Here is a 23,896-nt window from a genome sequence, read left to right as displayed (position 1 = left end):
ATTACCGTGAAACCGAACATTATCGTGGACCAGACACAGTACATTACCATGGACCAGAGACAGAACATTACCATGAAACCGAAACAGAACATTATCGTGGACCAGAAACGGAACATTACCGTGAAACAGAAACACAAAATTATCGTGGACCAGAAACGGAACATTACCGTGAAACAGAAACAGAACATTATCGTGGACCAGAGACGGAACATTACCGTGAAACCGAACATTATCGTGGACCAGAGATCGAACATTACCGTGGACAAGAGACAGAACATTATCGTGGACCAGAGAAGGAACATTACCGTGGACCAGAGACGGAACATTACCGTGAAACCGAAACAGAATATTATCGTGGACCAGAAACGGAACATTACCGCGAAACCGAAACAGAACATTATAGTGGACCAGAGACGGAACATTACCGTGAAACTGAACATTATCGTGGACCAGAGATCAAACATTACCGTGGACCAGAGACAGAACATTACCGTGGACCAGAGACAGAACATTACCGTGGACCAGAGACAGAACATTACCTTGAAACCGAACATTACCGTGGACCAGAAACAGAAAATTACCATGAACCAGAGACAGAACATTACCGTGAAACAGAACATTATCATGGACCAGAAACGGAACATTAACGTGAAACAGAAACACATTATCGTGGACCAGAGACGGAACATTACCGTGAAACCGAACATTATCGTGGACCAGAGATCGAACATTATCGTGGACCAGAGACAGAATATTACCGTGGACCAGAGACAGAACATTACCGTGGACCAGAGACAGAACATTACCGTGGACCAGAGACCGAACATTACCTTGAAACCGAACATTATCGTGGACCAGAGAAAGAACATTACCATGAAACCGAAACAGAACATTATCGTGGACCAGAAACGGAACATTACCGTGAAACCGAAACAGAACATTATCGTGGACCAGACACGGAACATTACCGTGAAACCGAACATTATCGTGGACCAGACATCGAACATTACCGTGGACCAGAGACAGAACATTACCGTGGACCAGAGACAGAACATTACCGTGGACCAGAGACCGAACTTTACCTTGAAACCGAACATTACCCTGGACCAGAGACAGAACATTACCATGGACCAGAGACAGAACCATATCGTGAAACAGAACATTACCGTGGACCAGAGACAGAACATTACCGTGAAACCGAAACAGAACATTATCGTGGACCAGAAACGGAACATTACCGTGAAACAGAAACACAACATTATCGTGGACCAGAGACGGAACATTACCGTGGACCAGAAATGGAACATTACCGTGAAACCGAACATTATCGTGGACCAGAAACGGAACATTACCGTGAAACCGAACATTATCGTCGACCAGAAATCGAACATTATCGTGGACCAGAGACAGAACATTACCGTGGACCAGAAATGGAACATTACCGTGAAACCAAACATTACCATGGACCAGATACGGAACATTACCGTGGACCAGAAACAGAATATTACCATGGACCAGAGACAGAACATTACCGTGAAACAGAACATTATCATGGACCAGAAACGGAACATTACCGTGAAACAGAAACACAACATTATCGTGGACCAGAGACGGAACATTACTGTGGACCAGAGACGGAACATTACCGTGGACCAGAACATTACCGTGGACCAGAACATTACCGTGAAACCGAACATTACCGTGGACCAGAGACCAAACATTACCATGAAACCGAAACAGAACATTATCGTGGACCAGAAACGGAACATTACCGTGAAACAGAAACACAACATTATCGTGGACCAGAAACGGAACATTACCGTGAAACAGAAACAGATAATTACCGTGAAACAGAAACACAACATTATAGTGGACCAGAAACGGAACATTACCGTGAAACAGAAACAGAACATTAGCGTGGACCAGAGACAGAACATTACCGTGAACCAGAGACAGAACATTACCGTGAAACAGAAACGCAACATTACCGTGGACCAGTGACAGAACATTACCGTGAAACGGAAACAGAACATTACCGTGAAACCGAAACAGAACATTATCGTGGACCAGAAACGGAACATTATCGTGGACCAAAGACGGAACATTATCGTGGACAAGAGACGGAACATTACCGTGAAACCGAACATTATCGTGGACCAGACACAGAACATTACGGTGGACCAGAGACAGAACATTACCGTGAAACCGAAACAGAACATTATCGTGGACCAGAAACGGAACATTATCATGGACCATAGACAGAACATTATCGTGGACCAAAGACGGAACATTATCGTGGACCAGAAACGGAACATTACCGTGAAATAGAAACACAAAATTATCGTGGACCAGAAACGGAACATTACCGTGAACTAGAAACACAACATTATCGTGGACCAGAGACGGAACATTACCGTGAAACCAAACATTATCGTGGACCAGAGATCGAACATTACCGTGGACCAGAGACAGAACATTACCGTGGACCAGAGACAGAACATTACCGTGGACCAGAGACAGAACATTACTGTGGACCAGAGACCGAACTTTACCTTGAAACCGAACGTTACCGTGGACCAGAGACAGAACATTACCATGGACCAGAGACAGAACATTACCATGAAACAGAACATTATGATGGACCAGAAACGGAACATTACCGTGAAACAGAAACACAACATTATCGTGGACCAGAGAAAGAACATTACCGTGGACCAGAGACGGAACATTACCGTGAAACCGAACATTATCGTGGACCAGACACAGAACATTACCATGAAACCGAAACAGAACATTATCGTGGACCAGAAACGGAACATTACCGTGAAACAGAAAAACAACATTACCGTGGACCAGAGACAGAACATTACCTTAAAACCAAAACAGAAAATTATCGTGGACCAGAAAAGGAACATTATCGTGGACCAGAGACAGAACATTACCCTGAAACCGAAACAGAACATTATCGTGGACCAGAAACGGAACATTATCGTGGACCAGAGACAGAACATTATCGTGGATCAGAGACAGAACATTATCGTGGACCAGAAACGGAACATTATCATGGACCAGAGACACAACATTACCGTGAAACCTAAAGAGAACATTATCGTTGACCAGAAACGGAACATTTTCGTGAAACCGAACATTATAGTGGACCAGAAACACAACATTATCGTGGACCAGAAATGGAACATTACCGTGAAACAGAAACACAACATTATCGTGGACCAGAGACGGAACATTACCGTGAAACCGAACATTACCGTGGACCAGAGACAGAACATTACCGTGGACCAGAGACAGAACATTACCGTGAAACCGAAACAGAACATTACCGTGGACCAGAACATTACCGTGAAACCGAACATTATCGTGAAACCGAACATTATCGTGGACCAGAGACCGAACATGACCGTGAAACCGAACATTACCGTGGACCAGAGACCAAACATTACCATGAAACCGAAACAGAACATTATCGTGGACCAGAAACGGAACATTACCGTGAAACAGAAAAACAACATTATCGTGGACCAGAGACGGAACATTATCGTGGACCAGAAACGGAACATTATCGTGAAACCGAACATTATCGTGGACCAGAGACGGAACATTACCGTGAAATAGAAGCACAACATTATCGTCGACCAGAAACGGAACATTACCGTGAAACAGAAACAGAACATTAGCGTGGACCAGAGACAGAACATTACCGTGAAACAGAAACACAACATTATCGTGGACCAGAAACGGAACATTACCGTGAAACAGAAACAGAACATTAGCGTGGACCAGAGACAGAACATTACCGTGAACAAGAGACAGAACATTACCGTGAAACAGAATCACAACATTACCGTGGACCAGAGACAGAACATTACTGTGAAATGGAAACAGAACATTACCGTGAAACCGAAACAGAACATTATCGTGGACCAAAGACGGAACATTATCGTGGACCAGAGACGGAAAATTACCGTGAAACGGAACATTATCGTGGACCAGAAACAGAACATTACCGTGGACCAGAGACAGAACATTACCATGAAACCGAAACAGAACATTATCGTGGACCAGAAACGGAACATTACCGTGAAACAGAAACACAAAATTATCGTGGACCAGAAACGGAACATTACCGTGAAACAGAAACAGAACATTATCGTGGACCAGAGACGGAACATTACCGTGAAACCGAACATTATCGTGGACCAGAGATCGAACATTACCATGGACCAGAGACAGAACATTATCGTGGACCAGAGAAGGAACATTACCGTGGACCAGAGACCGAACATTACCGTGGACCAGAGACCGAACATTACCTTGAAACCGAACATTATCGTGGACCAGAGACAGAACATTACCATGAAACCGAAACAGAACATTATCGTGGACCAGAAACGGAACATTACCGTGAAACCGAAACAGAACATTATCGTGGACCAGACACGGAACATTACCGTGAAACCGAACATTATCGTGGACCAGACATCGAACATTACCGTGGACCAGAGACATAACATTACCGTGGACCAGAGACAGAACATTACCGTGGACCAGAGACCGAACTTTACCTTGAAACCGAACATTACCCTGGACCAGAGACAGAACATTACCATGGACCAGAGACAGAACCATATCGTGAAACAGAACATTACCGTGGACCAGAGACAGAACATTACCGTGAAACCGAAACAGAACATTATCGTGGACCAGAAACAGAACATTACCGTGGACCAGAAATGGAACATTACCGTGAAACCGAACATTATCGTGGACCAGAAACAGAACATTACCGTGAAACCGAACATTATCGTCGACCAGAAATCGAACATTATCGTGGACCAGAGACAGAACATTACCGTGGACCAGAAATGGAACATTACCGTGAAACCAAACATTACCATGGACCAGATACGGAACATTACCGTGGACCAGAAACAGAAAATTACCATGGACCAGAGACAGAACATTACCGTGAAACAGAACATTATCATGGACCAGAAACGGAACATTACCGTGAAACAGAAACACAACATTATCGTGGACCAGAGACGGAACATTACTGTGGACCAGAGACGGAACATTACCGTGGACCAGAACATTACCGTGGACCAGAACATTACCGTGAAACCGAACATTATCGTGAAACCGAGCATTATCGTGGACCAGAGACCGAACATTACCGTGAAACCGAACATTACCGTGGACCAGAGACCAAACATTACCATGAAACCGAAACAGAACATTATCGTGGACCAGAAACGGAACATTACCGTGAAACAGAAACACAACATTATCGTGGACCAGAAACGGAACATTACCGTGAAACAGAAACAGAACATTACCGTGAAACAGAAACGGAACATTACCGTGAAACAGAAACAGAACATTACCGTGAAACAGAAACACAACATTATAGTGGACCAGAAACGGAACATTACCGTGAAACAGAAACAGAACATTAGCGTGGACCAGAGACAGAACATTACCGTGAACCAGAGACAGAACATTACCGTGAAACAGAAACGCAACATTACCGTGGACCAGAGACAGAACATTACCGTGAAACCGAAACAGAACATTATCGTGGACCAGAAACGGAACATTATCGTGGACCAAAGACGGAACATTATCGTGGACCAGAGACGGAACATTACCGTGAAACCGAACATTATCGTGGACCAGACACAGAACATTACCGTGGACCAGAGACAGAACATTACCGTGAAACCGAAACAGAACATTATCGTGGACCAGAAACGGAACATTATCATGGACCATAGACAGAACATTATCGTGGACCAAAGACGGAACATTATCGTGGACCAGAAACGGAACATTACCGTGAAATAGAAACACAAAATTATCGTGGACCAGAAACGGAACATTACCGTGAACTAGAAACACAACATTATCGTGGACCAGAGACGGAACATTACCGTGAAACCAAACATTATCGTGGACCAGAGATCGAACATTACCGTGGACCAGAGACAGAACATTACCGTGGACCAGAGACAGAACATTACCGTGGACCAGAGACAGAACATTACTGTGGACCAGAGACCGAACTTTACCTTGAAACCGAACGTTACCGTGGACCAGAGACAGAACATTACCATGGACCAGAGACAGAACATTACCATGAAAGAGAACATTATCATGGACCAGAAACGGAACATTACCGTGAAACAGAAACACAACATTATCGTGGACCAGAGAAAGAACATTACCGTGGACCAGAGACGGAACATTACAGTGAAACCGAACATTATCGTGGACCAGACACAGAACATTACCATGAAACCGAAACAGAACATTATCGTGGACCAGAAACGGAACATTACCGTGAAACAGAAAAACAACATTATCGTGGACCAGAAAAGGAACATTATGGTGGACCAGAGACAGAACATTACCGTGAAACCGAAACAGAACATTATCGTGGACCAGAAACGGAACATTATCGTGGACCAGAGACAGAACATTATCGTGGATCAGAGACAGAACATTATCGTGGACCAGAAACGGAACATTATCATGGACCAGAGACACAACATTACCGTGAAACCTAAACAGAACATTATCGTTGACCAGAAACGGAACATTATCGTGAAACCGAACATTATAGTGGACCAGAAACACAACATTATCGTGGACCAGAAATGGAACATTACCGTGAAATAGAAACACAACATTATCGTGGACCAGAGACGGAACATTACCGTGAAACCGAACATTACCGTGGACCAGAGACAGAACATTACCCTGAACAAGAGACAGAACATTACCGTGAAACAGAATCACAACATTACCGTGGACCAGAGACAGAACATTACCGTGAAACAGAATCACAACATTACCGTGGACCAGAGACAGAACATTACCGTGAAATGGAAACAGAACATTACCGTGAAACCGAAACAGAACATTATCGTGGACCAAAGACGGAACATTATCGTGGACCAGAGACGGAACATTACCGTGAAACGGAACATTATCGTGGACCAGACACAGAACATTACCGTGGACCAGAGACAGAACATTACCACGAAACCGAAACAGAACATTATCGTGGACCAGAAACGGAACATTACCGTGAAACAGAAACACAAAATTATCGTGGACCAGAAACGGAACATTACCGTGAAACAGAAACAGAACATTATCGTGGACCAGAGACGGAACATTACCGTGAAACCGAACATTATCGTGGACCAGAGATCAAACATTACCGTGGACCAGAGACAGAACATTATCGTGGACCAGAGAAGGAACATTACCGTGGACCAGAGACGGAACATTACCGTGAAACCGAAACAGAATATTATCGTGGACCAGAAACGGAACATTACCGTGAAACCGAAACAGAACATTATCGTGGACCAGAGACAGAATATTACCGTGGACCAGAGACAGAACATTACCGTGGACCAGAGACAGAACATTACCGTGGACCAGAGACCGAACATTACCTTGAAACCGAACATTATCGTGGACCAGAGACAGAACATTACCATGAAACCGAAACAGAACATTATCGTGGACCAGAAACGGAACATTACCGTGAAACAGAAACACAAAATTATCGTGGACCAGAAACGGAACATTACCGTGAAACAGAAACACAACATTATCGTGGACCAGAGCCGGAACATTACCGTGAAACCGAACATTATCGTGGACCAGAGATCGAACATTACCGTGGACCAGAGACAGAACATTACCGTGGACCAGAGACAGAACATTACCGTGGACCAGAGACAGAACATTACCGTGGACCAGAGACAGAACATTACTGTGGACCAGAGACCGAACTTTACCTTGAAACCGAACGTTACCGTGGACCAGAGACAGAACATTACCATGGACCAGAGACAGAACATTACCATGAAACAGAACATTATCATGGACCAGAAACGGAACATTACCGTGAAAAAGAAAAACAACATTATCGTGGACCAGAGACGGAACATTATCGTGGACCAGAAACGGAACATTATCGTGAAACCGAACATTATCGTGGACCAGAGACGGAACATTACCGTGAAACAGAAACACAACATTATCGTCGACCAGAAACGGAACATTACCGTTAAACAGAAACAGAACATTAGCGTGGACCAGAGACAGAACATTACCGTGAAACAGAAACACAACATTATCGTGGACCAGAAACGGAACATTACCGTGAAACAGAAACAGAACATTAGCGTGGACCAGAGACAGAACATTACCGTGAACAAGAGACAGAACATTACCGTGAAACAGAATCACAACATTACCGTGGACCAGAGACAGAACATTACCGTGAAATGGAAACAGAACATTACCGTTAAACAGAAACAGAACATTAGCGTGGACCAAAGACGGAACATTACCGTGAAACAGAAACACAAAATTATCGTGGACCAGAAACGGAACATTACCGTGAAACAGAAACAGAACATTATCGTGGACCAGAGACGGAACATTACCGTGAAACCGAACATTATCGTGGACCAGAGATCGAACATTACCGTGGACAAGAGACAGAACATTATCGTGGACCAGAGAAGGAACATTACCGTGGACCAGAGACGGAACATTACTGTGAAACCGAACATTACCGTGGACCAGAAACAGAAAATTACCATGGACCAGAGACAGAACATTACCGTGAAACAGAACATTATCATGGACCAGAAACGGAACATTACCGTGAAACAGAAACAAAATTATCGTGGACCAGAGACGGAACATTACCGTGGACCAGAGACGGAACATTAAAGTGAAACCGAAACAGAACATTATCGTGGACCAGAAACGGAACATTACCGTGAAACCGAAACAGAACATTATCGTGGACCAGAGACGGAACATTACCGTGAAACCGAACATTATCGTGGACCAGAGATCGAACATTACCGTGGACCAGAGACAGAACATTACCGTGGACCTTAGACAGAACATTACCGTGGACCAGAGACAGAACATTACCGTGGACCAGAGACAGAACATTACCGTGGACCAGAGACAGAACATTATCGTGGACCAGACACAGAACATTACCATGAAACCGAAACAGAACATTACCGTGAAACCGAAACAGAACATTATCGTGGACATGAAACGGAACATTACCGTGAAACAGAAACACAACATTATCGTGGACCAGAGACAGAACATTACCGTGAAACCGAACATTATCGTGGACCAGAGACAGAACATTACCGTCGACCAGAAATGGAACATTACCGTGAAACCGAACATTATCGTGGACCAGAGACGGAACATTACCGTGAAACCGAACATTATCGTCGACCAGAAATCGAACATTATCGTGGACCAGAGACAGAACATTACCGTGGACCAGAAATGGAACATTACCGTGAAACCGAACATTACCATGGACCAGAAACGGAACATTATCGTGGACCAGAAACGGAACATTATCGTGGACCAGAAACGGAACATTATCGTGGACCAGAAACAGAACATTATCGTGGATCAGAGACATAACATTATCGTGGACCAGAGACACAACATTACCGTGAAACCTAAACAGAACATTATCGTTGACCAGAAACGGAACATTACCGTGAAACCGAACATTACCGTGGACCAGAGACAGAACATTACCGTGGACCAGAGACAGAACATTACCGTGAAACCGAAACAGAACATTATCGTGGAACAGAAACAGAACATTACCGTGAAACAGAAACTAAACATTATCATGGACCAGAGACGGAACATTACCGTGAAACCGAACATTATCGTGGACCAGAGATCGAACATTATCGTGGACCAGAAACGGAACATTACCGTGAAACCGAACATTATCGTGGACCAGAGACGGAACATTACCGTGAAACCGAACATTATCGTCGACCAGAAATCGAACATTATCGTGGACCAGAGACAGAACATTACCGTGGACCAGAAATGGAACATTACCGTGAAACCGAACATTACCATGGACCAGATACGGAACATTACTGCGGACCAGAGACGGAACATTACCGTGGACCAGAACATTACCGTGAAACCGAACATTATCGTGAAACCGAAACAGAACATTATCGTGGACCAGAAACGGAACATTATCGTGGACCAAAGACGGAACATTATCGTGGACCAGAGACGGAACATTACCGTGAAACCGAACATTATCGTGGACCAGAGACAGAACATTACCGTGAAACCGAAACAGAACATTATCGTGGACCAGAAACGGAACATTATCATGGACCATAGACAGAACATTATCGTGGACCAAAGACGGAACATTATCGTGGACCAGAAACGGAACATTACCGTGAAATAGAAACACAAAATTATCGTGGACCAGAAACGGAACATTACCGTGAACTAGAAACACAACATTATCGTGGACCAGAGACGGAACATTACCGTGAAACCAAACATTATCGTGGACCAGAGATCGAACATTACCGTGGACCAGAGACAGAACATTACCGTGGACCAGAGACAGAACATTACCGTGGACCAGAGACAGAACATTACTGTGGACCAGAGACCGAACTTTACCTTGAAACCGAACGTTACCGTGGACCAGAGACAGAACATTACCATGGACCAGAGACAGAACATTACCATGAAACAGAACATTATGATGGACCAGAAACGGAACATTACCGTGAAACAGAAACACAACATTATCGTGGACCAGAGAAAGAACATTACCGTGGACCAGAGACGGAACATTACCGTGAAACCGAACATTATCGTGGACCAGACACAGAACATTACCATGAAACCGAAACAGAACATTATCGTGGACCAGAAACGGAACATTACCGTGAAACAGAAAAACAACATTACCGTGGACCAGAGACAGAACATTACCTTAAAACCAAAACAGAAAATTATCGTGGACCAGAAAAGGAACATTATCGTGGACCAGAGACAGAACATTACCCTGAAACCGAAACAGAACATTATCGTGGACCAGAAACGGAACATTATCGTGGACCAGAGACAGAACATTATCGTGGATCAGAGACAGAACATTATCGTGGACCAGAAACGGAACATTATCATGGACCAGAGACACAACATTACCGTGAAACCTAAAGAGAACATTATCGTTGACCAGAAACGGAACATTTTCGTGAAACCGAACATTATAGTGGACCAGAAACACAACATTATCGTGGACCAGAAATGGAACATTACCGTGAAACAGAAACACAACATTATCGTGGACCAGAGACGGAACATTACCGTGAAACCGAACATTACCGTGGACCAGAGACAGAACATTACCGTGGACCAGAGACAGAACATTACCGTGAAACCGAAACAGAACATTACCGTGGACCAGAACATTACCGTGAAACCGAACATTATCGTGAAACCGAACATTATCGTGGACCAGAGACCGAACATGACCGTGAACAAGAGACAGAACATTACCGTGAAACAGAATCACAACATTACCGTGGACCAGAGACAGAACATTACCGTGAAACAGAATCACAACATTACCGTGGACCAGAGACAGAACATTACCGTGAAATGGAAACAGAACATTACCGTGAAACCGAAACAGAACATTATCGTGGACCAAAGACGGAACATTATCGTGGACCAGAGACGGAACATTACCGTGAAACGGAACATTATCGTGGACCAGACACAGAACATTACCGTGGACCAGAGACAGAACATTACCACGAAACCGAAACAGAACATTATCGTGGACCAGAAACGGAACATTACCGTGAAACAGAAACACAAAATTATCGTGGACCAGAAACGGAACATTACCGTGAAACAGAAACAGAACATTATCGTGGACCAGAGACGGAACATTACCGTGAAACCGAACATTATCGTGGACCAGAGATCAAACATTACCGTGGACCAGAGACAGAACATTATCGTGGACCAGAGAAGGAACATTACCGTGGACCAGAGACGGAACATTACCGTGAAACCGAAACAGAATATTATCGTGGACCAGAAACGGAACATTACCGTGAAACCGAAACAGAACATTATCGTGGACCAGAGACAGAATATTACCGTGGACCAGAGACAGAACATTACCGTGGACCAGAGACAGAACATTACCGTGGACCAGAGACCGAACATTACCTTGAAACCGAACATTATCGTGGACCAGAGACAGAACATTACCATGAAACCGAAACAGAACATTATCGTGGACCAGAAACGGAACATTACCGTGAAACAGAAACACAAAATTATCGTGGACCAGAAACGGAACATTACCGTGAAACAGAAACACAACATTATCGTGGACCAGAGCCGGAACATTACCGTGAAACCGAACATTATCGTGGACCAGAGATCGAACATTACCGTGGACCAGAGACAGAACATTACCGTGGACCAGAGACAGAACATTACCGTGGACCAGAGACAGAACATTACCGTGGACCAGAGACAGAACATTACTGTGGACCAGAGACCGAACTTTACCTTGAAACCGAACGTTACCGTGGACCAGAGACAGAACATTACCATGGACCAGAGACAGAACATTACCATGAAACAGAACATTATCATGGACCAGAAACGGAACATTACCGTGAAAAAGAAAAACAACATTATCGTGGACCAGAGACGGAACATTATCGTGGACCAGAAACGGAACATTATCGTGAAACCGAACATTATCGTGGACCAGAGACGGAACATTACCGTGAAACAGAAACACAACATTATCGTCGACCAGAAACGGAACATTACCGTTAAACAGAAACAGAACATTAGCGTGGACCAGAGACAGAACATTACCGTGAAACAGAAACACAACATTATCGTGGACCAGAAACGGAACATTACCGTGAAACAGAAACAGAACATTAGCGTGGACCAGAGACAGAACATTACCGTGAACAAGAGACAGAACATTACCGTGAAACAGAATCACAACATTACCGTGGACCAGAGACAGAACATTACCGTGAAATGGAAACAGAACATTACCGTTAAACAGAAACAGAACATTAGCGTGGACCAAAGACGGAACATTACCGTGAAACAGAAACACAAAATTATCGTGGACCAGAAACGGAACATTACCGTGAAACAGAAACAGAACATTATCGTGGACCAGAGACGGAACATTACCGTGAAACCGAACATTATCGTGGACCAGAGATCGAACATTACCGTGGACAAGAGACAGAACATTATCGTGGACCAGAGAAGGAACATTACCGTGGACCAGAGACGGAACATTACTGTGAAACCGAACATTACCGTGGACCAGAAACAGAAAATTACCATGGACCAGAGACAGAACATTACCGTGAAACAGAACATTATCATGGACCAGAAACGGAACATTACCGTGAAACAGAAACAAAATTATCGTGGACCAGAGACGGAACATTACCGTGGACCAGAGACGGAACATTAAAGTGAAACCGAAACAGAACATTATCGTGGACCAGAAACGGAACATTACCGTGAAACCGAAACAGAACATTATCGTGGACCAGAGACGGAACATTACCGTGAAACCGAACATTATCGTGGACCAGAGATCGAACATTACCGTGGACCAGAGACAGAACATTACCGTGGACCTTAGACAGAACATTACCGTGGACCAGAGACAGAACATTACCGTGGACCAGAGACAGAACATTACCGTGGACCAGAGACAGAACATTATCGTGGACCAGACACAGAACATTACCATGAAACCGAAACAGAACATTACCGTGAAACCGAAACAGAACATTATCGTGGACATGAAACGGAACATTACCGTGAAACAGAAACACAACATTATCGTGGACCAGAGACAGAACATTACCGTGAAACCGAACATTATCGTGGACCAGAGACAGAACATTACCGTCGACCAGAAATGGAACATTACCGTGAAACCGAACATTATCGTGGACCAGAGACGGAACATTACCGTGAAACCGAACATTATCGTCGACCAGAAATCGAACATTATCGTGGACCAGAGACAGAACATTACCGTGGACCAGAAATGGAACATTACCGTGAAACCGAACATTACCATGGACCAGAAACGGAACATTATCGTGGACCAGAAACGGAACATTATCGTGGACCAGAAACGGAACATTATCGTGGACCAGAAACAGAACATTATCGTGGATCAGAGACATAACATTATCGTGGACCAGAAACGGAACATTACCGTGAAACCGAAACAGAACATTATCGTGGACCAGAGACAGAATATTACCGTGGACCAGAGACAGAACATTACCGTGGACCAGAGACAGAACATTACCGTGGACCAGAGACCGAACATTACCTTGAAACCGAACATTATCGTGGACCAGAGACAGAACATTACCATGAAACCGAAACAGAACATTATCGTGGACCAGAAACGGAACATTACCGTGAAACAGAAACACAAAATTATCGTGGACCAGAAACGGAACATTACCGTGAAACAGAAACACAACATTATCGTGGACCAGAGCCGGAACATTACCGTGAAACCGAACATTATCGTGGACCAGAGATCGAACATTACCGTGGACCAGAGACAGAACATTACCGTGGACCAGAGACAGAACATTACCGTGGACCAGAGACAGAACATTACCGTGGACCAGAGACAGAACATTACTGTGGACCAGAGACCGAACTTTACCTTGAAACCGAACGTTACCGTGGACCAGAGACAGAACATTACCATGGACCAGAGACAGAACATTACCATGAAACAGAACATTATCATGGACCAGAAACGGAACATTACCGTGAAAAAGAAAAACAACATTATCGTGGACCAGAGACGGAACATTATCGTGGACCAGAAACGGAACATTATCGTGAAACCGAACATTATCGTGGACCAGAGACGGAACATTACCGTGAAACAGAAACACAACATTATCGTCGACCAGAAACGGAACATTACCGTTAAACAGAAACAGAACATTAGCGTGGACCAGAGACAGAACATTACCGTGAAACAGAAACACAACATTATCGTGGACCAGAAACGGAACATTACCGTGAAACAGAAACAGAACATTAGCGTGGACCAGAGACAGAACATTACCGTGAACAAGAGACAGAACATTACCGTGAAACAGAATCACAACATTACCGTGGACCAGAGACAGAACATTACCGTGAAATGGAAACAGAACATTACCGTTAAACAGAAACAGAACATTAGCGTGGACCAAAGACGGAACATTACCGTGAAACAGAAACACAAAATTATCGTGGACCAGAAACGGAACATTACCGTGAAACAGAAACAGAACATTATCGTGGACCAGAGACGGAACATTACCGTGAAACCGAACATTATCGTGGACCAGAGATCGAACATTACCGTGGACAAGAGACAGAACATTATCGTGGACCAGAGAAGGAACATTACCGTGGACCAGAGACGGAACATTACTGTGAAACCGAACATTACCGTGGACCAGAAACAGAAAATTACCATGGACCAGAGACAGAACATTACCGTGAAACAGAACATTATCATGGACCAGAAACGGAACATTACCGTGAAACAGAAACAAAATTATCGTGGACCAGAGACGGAACATTACCGTGGACCAGAGACGGAACATTAAAGTGAAACCGAAACAGAACATTATCGTGGACCAGAAACGGAACATTACCGTGAAACCGAAACAGAACATTATCGTGGACCAGAGACGGAACATTACCGTGAAACCGAACATTATCGTGGACCAGAGATCGAACATTACCGTGGACCAGAGACAGAACATTACCGTGGACCTTAGACAGAACATTACCGTGGACCAGAGACAGAACATTACCGTGGACCAGAGACAGAACATTACCGTGGACCAGAGACAGAACATTATCGTGGACCAGACACAGAACATTACCATGAAACCGAAACAGAACATTACCGTGAAACCGAAACAGAACATTATCGTGGACATGAAACGGAACATTACCGTGAAACAGAAACACAACATTATCGTGGACCAGAGACAGAACATTACCGTGAAACCGAACATTATCGTGGACCAGAGACAGAACATTACCGTCGACCAGAAATGGAACATTACCGTGAAACCGAACATTATCGTGGACCAGAGACGGAACATTACCGTGAAACCGAACATTATCGTCGACCAGAAATCGAACATTATCGTGGACCAGAGACAGAACATTACCGTGGACCAGAAATGGAACATTACCGTGAAACCGAACATTACCATGGACCAGAAACGGAACATTATCGTGGACCAGAAACGGAACATTATCGTGGACCAGAAACGGAACATTATCGTGGACCAGAAACAGAACATTATCGTGGATCAGAGACATAACATTATCGTGGACCAGAGACACAACATTACCGTGAAACCTAAACAGAACATTATCGTTGACCAGAAACGGAACATTACCGTGAAACCGAACATTACCGTGGACCAGAGACAGAACATTACCGTGGACCAGAGACAGAACATTACCGTGAAACCGAAACAGAACATTATCGTGGAACAGAAACAGAACATTACCGTGAAACAGAAACTAAACATTATCATGGACCAGAGACGGAACATTACCGTGAAACCGAACATTATCGTGGACCAGAGATCGAACATTATCGTGGACCAGAAACGGAACATTACCGTGAAACCGAACATTATCGTGGACCAGAGACGGAACATTACCGTGAAACCGAACATTATCGTCGACCAGAAATCGAACATTATCGTGGACCAGAGACAGAACATTACCGTGGACCAGAAATGGAACATTACCGTGAAACCGAACATTACCATGGACCAGATACGGAACATTACTGCGGACCAGAGACGGAACATTACCGTGGACCAGAACATTACCGTGAAACCGAACATTATCGTGAAACCGAAACAGAACATTATCGTGGACCAGAAACGGAACATTATCGTGGACCAAAGACGGAACATTATCGTGGACCAGAGACGGAACATTACCGTGAAACCGAACATTATCGTGGACCAGAGACAGAACATTACCGTGAAACCGAAACAGAACATTATCGTGGACCAGAAACGGAACATTATCATGGACCATAGACAGAACATTATCGTGGACCAAAGACGGAACATTATCGTGGACCAGAAACGGAACATTACCGTGAAATAGAAACACAAAATTATCGTGGACCAGAAACGGAACATTACCGTGAACTAGAAACACAACATTATCGTGGACCAGAGACGGAACATTACCGTGAAACCAAACATTATCGTGGACCAGAGATCGAACATTACCGTGGACCAGAGACAGAACATTACCGTGGACCAGAGACAGAACATTACCGTGGACCAGAGACAGAACATTACTGTGGACCAGAGACCGAACTTTACCTTGAAACCGAACGTTACCGTGGACCAGAGACAGAACATTACCATGGACCAGAGACAGAACATTACCATGAAACAGAACATTATGATGGACCAGAAACGGAACATTACCGTGAAACAGAAACACAACATTATCGTGGACCAGAGAAAGAACATTACCGTGGACCAGAGACGGAACATTACCGTGAAACCGAACATTATCGTGGACCAGACACAGAACATTACCATGAAACCGAAACAGAACATTATCGTGGACCAGAAACGGAACATTACCGTGAAACAGAAAAACAACATTACCGTGGACCAGAGACAGAACATTACCTTAAAACCAAAACAGAAAATTATCGTGGACCAGAAAAGGAACATTATCGTGGACCAGAGACAGAACATTACCCTGAAACCGAAACAGAACATTATCGTGGACCAGAAACGGAACATTATCGTGGACCAGAGACAGAACATTATCGTGGATCAGAGACAGAACATTATCGTGGACCAGAAACGGAACATTATCATGGACCAGAGACACAACATTACCGTGAAACCTAAAGAGAACATTATCGTTGACCAGAAACGGAACATTTTCGTGAAACCGAACATTATAGTGGACCAGAAACACAACATTATCGTGGACCAGAAATGGAACATTACCGTGAAACAGAAACACAACATTATCGTGGACCAGAGACGGAACATTACCGTGAAACCGAACATTACCGTGGACCAGAGACAGAACATTACCGTGGACCAGAGACAGAACATTACCGTGAAACCGAAACAGAACATTACCGTGGACCAGAACATTACCGTGAAACCGAACATTATCGTGAAACCGAACATTATCGTGGACCAGAGACCGAACATGACCGTGAAACCGAACATTACCGTGGACCAGAGACCAAACATTACCATGAAACCGAAACAGAACATTATCGTGGACCAGAAACGGAACATTACCGTGAAACAGAAAAACAACATTATCGTGGACCAGAGACGGAACATTATCGTGGACCAGAAACGGAATATTATCGTGAAACCGAACATTATCGTGGACCAGAGACGGAACATTACCGTGAAATAGAAGCACAACATTATCGTCGACCAGAAACGGAACATTACCGTGAAACAGAAACAGAACATTAGCGTGGACCAGAGACAGAACATTACCGTGAAACAGAAACACAACATTATCGTGGACCAGAAACGGAACATTACCGTGAAACAGAAACAGAACATTAGCGTGGACCAGAGACAGAACATTACCGTGAACAAGAGACAGAACATTACCGTGAAACAGAATCACAACATTACCGTGGACCAGAGACAGAACATTACTGTGAAATGGAAACAGAACATTACCGTGAAACCGAAACAGAACATTATCGTGGACCAAAGACGGAACATTATCGTGGACCAGAGACGGAAAATTACCGTGAAACGGAACATTATCGTGGACCAGAAACAGAACATTACCGTGGACCAGAGACAGAACATTACCATGAAACCGAAACAGAACATTATCGTGGACCAGAAACGGAACATTACCGTGAAACAGAAACACAAAATTATCGTGGACCAGAAACGGAACATTACCGTGAAACAGAAACAGAACATTATCGTGGACCAGAGACGGAACATTACCGTGAAACCGAACATTATCGTGGACCAGAGATCGAACATTACCATGGACCAGAGACAGAACATTATCGTGGACCAGAGAAGGAACATTACCGTGGACCAGAGACCGAACATTACCGTGGACCAGAGACCGAACATTACCTTGAAACCGAACATTATCGTGGACCAGAGACAGAACATTACCATGAAACCGAAACAGAACATTATCGTGGACCAGAAACGGAACATTACCGTGAAACCGAAACAGAACATTATCGTGGACCAGACACGGAACATTACCGTGAAACCGAACATTATCGTGGACCAGACATCGAACATTACCGTGGACCAGAGACATAACATTACCGTGGACCAGAGACAGAACATTACCGTGGACCAGAGACCGAACTTTACCTTGAAACCGAACATTACCCTGGACCAGAGACAGAACATTACCATGGACCAGAGACAGAACCATATCGTGAAACAGAACATTACCGTGGACCAGAGACAGAACATTACCGTGAAACCGAAACAGAACATTATCGTGGACCAGAAACAGAACATTACCGTGGACCAGAAATGGAACATTACCGTGAAACCGAACATTATCGTGGACCAGAAACAGAACATTACCGTGAAACCGAACATTATCGTCGACCAGAAATCGAACATTATCGTGGACCAGAGACAGAACATTACCGTGGACCAGAAATGGAACATTACCGTGAAACCAAACATTACCATGGACCAGATACGGAACATTACCGTGGACCAGAAACAGAAAATTACCATGGACCAGAGACAGAACATTACCGTGAAACAGAACATTATCATGGACCAGAAACGGAACATTACCGTGAAACAGAAACACAACATTATCGTGGACCAGAGACGGAACATTACTGTGGACCAGAGACGGAACATTACCGTGGACCAGAACATTACCGTGGACCAGAACATTACCGTGAAACCGAACATTATCGTGAAACCGAGCATTATCGTGGACCAGAGACCGAACATTACCGTGAAACCGAACATTACCGTGGACCAGAGACCAAACATTACCATGAAACCGAAACAGAACATTATCGTGGACCAGAAACGGAACATTACCGTGAAACAGAAACACAACATTATCGTGGACCAGAAACGGAACATTACCGTGAAACAGAAACAGAACATTACCGTGAAACAGAAACGGAACATTACCGTGAAACAGAAACAGAACATTACCGTGAAACAGAAACACAACATTATAGTGGACCAGAAACGGAACATTACCGTGAAACAGAAACAGAACATTAGCGTGGACCAGAGACAGAACATTACCGTGAACCAGAGACAGAACATTACCGTGAAACAGAAACGCAACATTACCGTGGACCAGAGACAGAACATTACCGTGAAACCGAAACAGAACATTATCGTGGACCAGAAACGGAACATTATCGTGGACCAAAGACGGAACATTATCGTGGACCAGAGACGGAACATTACCGTGAAACCGAACATTATCGTGGACCAGACACAGAACATTACCGTGGACCAGAGACAGAACATTACCGTGAAACCGAAACAGAACATTATCGTGGACCAGAAACGGAACATTATCATGGACCATAGACAGAACATTATCGTGGACCAAAGACGGAACATTATCGTGGACCAGAAACGGAACATTACCGTGAAATAGAAACACAAAATTATCGTGGACCAGAAACGGAACATTACCGTGAACTAGAAACACAACATTATCGTGGACCAGAGACGGAACATTACCGTGAAACCAAACATTATCGTGGACCAGAGATCGAACATTACCGTGGACCAGAGACAGAACATTACCGTGGACCAGAGACAGAACATTACCGTGGACCAGAGACAGAACATTACTGTGGACCAGAGACCGAACTTTACCTTGAAACCGAACGTTACCGTGGACCAGAGACAGAACATTACCATGGACCAGAGACAGAACATTACCATGAAAGAGAACATTATCATGGACCAGAAACGGAACATTACCGTGAAACAGAAACACAACATTATCGTGGACCAGAGAAAGAACATTACCGTGGACCAGAGACGGAACATTACAGTGAAACCGAACATTATCGTGGACCAGACACAGAACATTACCATGAAACCGAAACAGAACATTATCGTGGACCAGAAACGGAACATTACCGTGAAACAGAAAAACAACATTATCGTGGACCAGAAAAGGAACATTATGGTGGACCAGAGACAGAACATTACCGTGAAACCGAAACAGAACATTATCGTGGACCAGAAACGGAACATTATCGTGGACCAGAGACAGAACATTATCGTGGATCAGAGACAGAACATTATCGTGGACCAGAAACGGAACATTATCATGGACCAGAGACACAACATTACCGTGAAACCTAAACAGAACATTATCGTTGACCAGAAACGGAACATTATCGTGAAACCGAACATTATAGTGGACCAGAAACACAACATTATCGTGGACCAGAAATGGAACATTACCGTGAAATAGAAACACAACATTATCGTGGACCAGAGACGGAACATTACCGTGAAACCGAACATTACCGTGGACCAGAGACAGAACATTACCCTGAACAAGAGACAGAACATTACCGTGAAACAGAATCACAACATTACCGTGGACCAGAGACAGAACATTACCGTGAAACAGAATCACAACATTACCGTGGACCAGAGACAGAACATTACCGTGAAATGGAAACAGAACATTACCGTGAAACCGAAACAGAACATTATCGTGGACCAAAGACGGAACATTATCGTGGACCAGAGACGGAACATTACCGTGAAACGGAACATTATCGTGGACCAGACACAGAACATTACCGTGGACCAGAGACAGAACATTACCACGAAACCGAAACAGAACATTATCGTGGACCAGAAACGGAACATTACCGTGAAACAGAAACACAAAATTATCGTGGACCAGAAACGGAACATTACCGTGAAACAGAAACAGAACATTATCGTGGACCAGAGACGGAACATTACCGTGAAACCGAACATTATCGTGGACCAGAGATCAAACATTACCGTGGACCAGAGACAGAACATTATCGTGGACCAGAGAAGGAACATTACCGTGGACCAGAGACGGAACATTACCATGAAACCGAAACAGAATATTATCGTGGACCAGAAACGGAACATTACCGTGAAACCGAAACAGAACATTATCGTGGACCAGAGACAGAATATTACCGTGGACCAGAGACAGAACATTACCGTGGACCAGAGACAGAACATTACCGTGGACCAGAGACCGAACATTACCTTGAAACCGAACATTATCGTGGACCAGAGACAGAACATTACCATGAAACCGAAACAGAACATTATCGTGGACCAGAAACGGAACATTACCGTGAAACAGAAACACAAAATTATCGTGGACCAGAAACGGAACATTACCGTGAAACAGAAACACAACATTATCGTGGACCAGAGCCGGAACATTACCGTGAAACCGAACATTATCGTGGACCAGAGATCGAACATTACCGTGGACCAGAGACAGAACATTACCGTGGACCAGAGACAGAACATTACCGTGGACCAGAGACAGAACATTACCGTGGACCAGAGACAGAACATTACTGTGGACCAGAGACCGAACTTTACCTTGAAACCGAACGTTACCGTGGACCAGAGACAGAACATTACCATGGACCAGAGACAGAACATTACCATGAAACAGAACATTATCATGGACCAGAAACGGAACATTACCGTGAAAAAGAAAAACAACATTATCGTGGACCAGAGACGGAACATTATCGTGGACCAGAAACGGAACATTATCGTGAAACCGAACATTATCGTGGACCAGAGACGGAACATTACCGTGAAACAGAAACACAACATTATCGTCGACCAGAAACGGAACATTACCGTGAAACAGAAACACAAAATTATCGTGGACCAGAAACGGAACATTACCGTGAAACAGAAACAGAACATTATCGTGGACCAGAGACGGAACATTACCGTGAAACCGAACATTATCGTGGACCAGAGATCGAACATTACCATGGACCAGAGACAGAACATTATCGTGGACCAGAGAAGGAACATTACCGTGGACCAGAGACCGAACATTACCGTGGACCAGAGACCGAACATTACCTTGAAACCGAACATTATCGTGGACCAGAGACAGAACATTACCATGAAACCGAAACAGAACATTATCGTGGACCAGAAACGGAACATTACCGTGAAACCGAAACAGAACATTATCGTGGACCAGACACGGAACATTACCGTGAAACCGAACATTATCGTGGACCAGACATCGAACATTACCGTGGACCAGAGACATAACATTACCGTGGACCAGAGACAGAACATTACCGTGGACCAGAGACCGAACTTTACCTTGAAACCGAACATTACCCTGGACCAGAGACAGAACATTACCATGGACCAGAGACAGAACCATATCGTGAAACAGAACATTACCGTGGACCAGAGACAGAACATTACCGTGAAACCGAAACAGAACATTATCGTGGACCAGAAACAGAACATTACCGTGGACCAGAAATGGAACATTACCGTGAAACCGAACATTATCGTGGACCAGAAACAGAACATTACCGTGAAACCGAACATTATCGTCGACCAGAAATCGAACATTATCGTGGACCAGAGACAGAACATTACCGTGGACCAGAAATGGAACATTACCGTGAAACCAAACATTACCATGGACCAGATACGGAACATTACCGTGGACCAGAAACAGAAAATTACCATGGACCAGAGACAGAACATTACCGTGAAACAGAACATTATCATGGACCAGAAACGGAACATTACCGTGAAACAGAAACACAACATTATCGTGGACCAGAGACGGAACATTACTGTGGACCAGAGACGGAACA

This window comes from Leuresthes tenuis, unplaced genomic scaffold (assembly GCF_036924035.1).
Source record: "Leuresthes tenuis unplaced genomic scaffold, fLeuTen1.0.hap1 SCAF_1, whole genome shotgun sequence".
NCBI classification, from domain to species: Eukaryota; Metazoa; Chordata; class Actinopteri; order Atheriniformes; family Atherinopsidae; genus Leuresthes; species Leuresthes tenuis.
The sequence above is the reverse complement of the archived record's forward strand: the minus strand, read 5'-3'. Positions refer to the sequence as shown.